The following is a 2,718-nucleotide window of genomic DNA, read 5'->3' as shown; positions in this document are numbered from 1 at the left end:
AGTGAAGAGGTTTTGTGTTTTGTTTTGTTTTGTTTTGTTTTTAATTGCTTGGAGCTACATTGTGTAGAATGGATTTGATAGAAAACAGAAAAATTGGAGTGGGCGGGAGGCTGAATAAACCTCTATAGTACTCACAGGCCAGGACATCAGGCTCACAATTTTTTGTCGGTCATTCTCTTTGTCCCCTTTTGGATGTTCCAGTCTTAGGGAGATCATTTGCTTAAAGGCTGGCAGCTACAAACATGCATTTAAAGCTTTTAAGACACTACAATGGGCAAGGGAGATGATTATGATAACCATTCTTGATGTTTGCCATGCACTCTGATCCCCAAGGTCCAAACTAATCAAAGAAAGACCCCACAGGAAGAGTCACCCATTTAAAGCAAGCCGTGTGCTCCGCGAGCAAGCCAAGTTTCAGCCTCCTCCAAAGTGTTAATCTGAGTACAGCTGGCAGTATTGGCCCGAGCAAAGACACCTTCTTGCTCCACTGAAAGATGAGTAAGGGCTAGCCTATTTTCAAGCGCAATGTTAGGTGGTTACAGAGCCTGAGGACTTTCATCGGGAAGGTGTTGCTTTGGCAGCAGATTCCGCAATATTTTCAAGAGTAGAGCAGAGCTTCCTGATTTCTGTTTACTTCATTTCTTACTTCATTTCTGTTTACTCCTAACCAGGGACCTAATGCCCTGCCAAGGGAAGTGTAACCTGAAGTATGAATGCTTCCTAGTCATTCCCGTTTCCAACTGGCTTGGGACTGGAAAAGTGACAGACATGAGGCCACTGAGATTTTAAGCATCTGTAAACCAGTTAATCAATTTCCTTATGCCCATTCTCTCTCTTGCTCTCTCTCTCTCTCTCTCTTTTTTTTTTTTTTTTTTTTTTCCACAGAGCCTGGACAGAAAGTTCCCCAAATTTGAGGCTGTTAACAAGAGATGGGGAACAGACCAGGGGGTCTCCAGCATTGGGGCAGTCTGAAAAGTTACCCACCCCCACCGCTCCCCAGTGGCCTGGGGATACAGATGAATGGTACTATCTTTCCAGGCCAATACCACAGTCCAGGAAAGAAAAATACACTTTCTGGGTATATTTAGCTTAGGGGGGAAGGCCTAAAAACTCCTACCGGGCTCTGAATATCCTCTTCTGATTTGGACAAATTTCTGATCAGAAAATTACTAAATCCTTTCAGATATCTTGTCGGTTTTCAGCTGGTACAGTAACTATATGTAGCACTACTGAATAACCCCATACATCCACAGTGAGGGTACAAAGGATAACTTCCCAAGTCTAGAGTCACTGCCGAAGAGAGTCCAAGGAACCGACAACCTTCACGTCCCAAGTATGCAGAAAGCTAAGCTGAGTTCTTAGGATATGAAATGAGATGAGTAAGAAGACACTAGCTGGGAGAGAATAAGATCAATAACCAATTGGTCTGGATATGGAAAGGAAGTGATAACATAAAATTATATTTCCGTCTCTCAACTGAGCTCAGGAGTTAGTCTATTTACAAAAACTTTTGAGGATCCTCCCTGGGTTTAAAAATTCTTTAAGGCCCCTAGTTTGGCCTTGGACCAGGGAGTGAAAGGTATCTGAAGAGGTTTGCCTGTAGCCGCAGGAGGTCTTATTTTAAGAGGTAACTGTTTAATAGTCTCTTCAGAGTGGAAAGGCCATTCAGAGAAGATTGTGAGAACAAGCACTCAAATGACGGACGATAGCGGGCAGCATAGGAGAGCCTAGCCTGCTAACCCCCAGATTATAGTCTTCTTTTAGGAACCTTGTATCTTTTCCTCACTAGCCTTTTGCAGTGAATCTTTTAATGAAACTAGTATAGAATTTTGAAAACTTTTGGAGGCTTCTGGATGTGAATGTAAAATCGGCATCCCATTCTGTTCATTTAATTATGGAACCCTTGCTTTTAGGTGCACGTCTTAAGTAATCTTATTTAATTGGAACATTCCTTGTCATGGCCATTGTAATTCTACATTGTCTTTAGTAAGATGTTGCCATTTTTGTAAGTACCTACAGCTTCCAGGACAACAGTCCTTCTACATAAAGTAAGAGGTGATGGCTATGGTAGCTGCCAGTGATGGCCTTCCTCCATCAGAAGGGGATTGGTGGGCATTTTGGCAGCTGTGGTTCCTCACAGATGGGTGCTCTGTGGGCAGTCTTTGCTGTAGCATGCTACAGAGAGATGGAAAGGGGCTGTTGAAATGGAAGGTTTGTTTTTGTTTGTTATATTCTGTCATGTGCCAGAACTGTGAAAGACAGAAAGGAAGCTTATGAATTATATGAAATTGTAATTAAAAATGAGAAAGCACTATAAAATGGTGTTTAACCAAGCACCATATAGTTTCATACTAAGTAAGTAGCAGGGATAAGAAAGTAGATGGATATGGAGGTATTGAACATCAAGGGAGCTTCCTAGAAGGAAACAGAACTTTCCAGAAAGAAATGAGCTTTAATGAAATTTACATTCTATCTAGAAAAAAAAAAAAATATATATATATATATATATACATATATATTTAAGCAGACAGTAGAAAAGAGAAAAACTGTAAGTAAACATCCCAGGGCCAGAATATGTATAGTGTGTGTGTGTGTGTGTGTGTTTGAATAAGAATCATGTGTATAAACCTATATGTGTTGGAGTTGACAGGGGGAGAGAAAGGCAATAAAATAAAGGTAATACATTTTATGATGGGGAAGTGGGAAATAACATTTGGG

This window comes from Enhydra lutris, unplaced genomic scaffold (genome assembly GCF_002288905.1).
Source record: "Enhydra lutris kenyoni isolate GAN:26980312 unplaced genomic scaffold, ASM228890v2 scaffoldscaffold16, whole genome shotgun sequence".
NCBI lineage: Eukaryota > Metazoa > Chordata > Mammalia > Carnivora > Mustelidae > Enhydra > Enhydra lutris.
Note: the sequence above shows the minus strand (reverse complement) of the source record.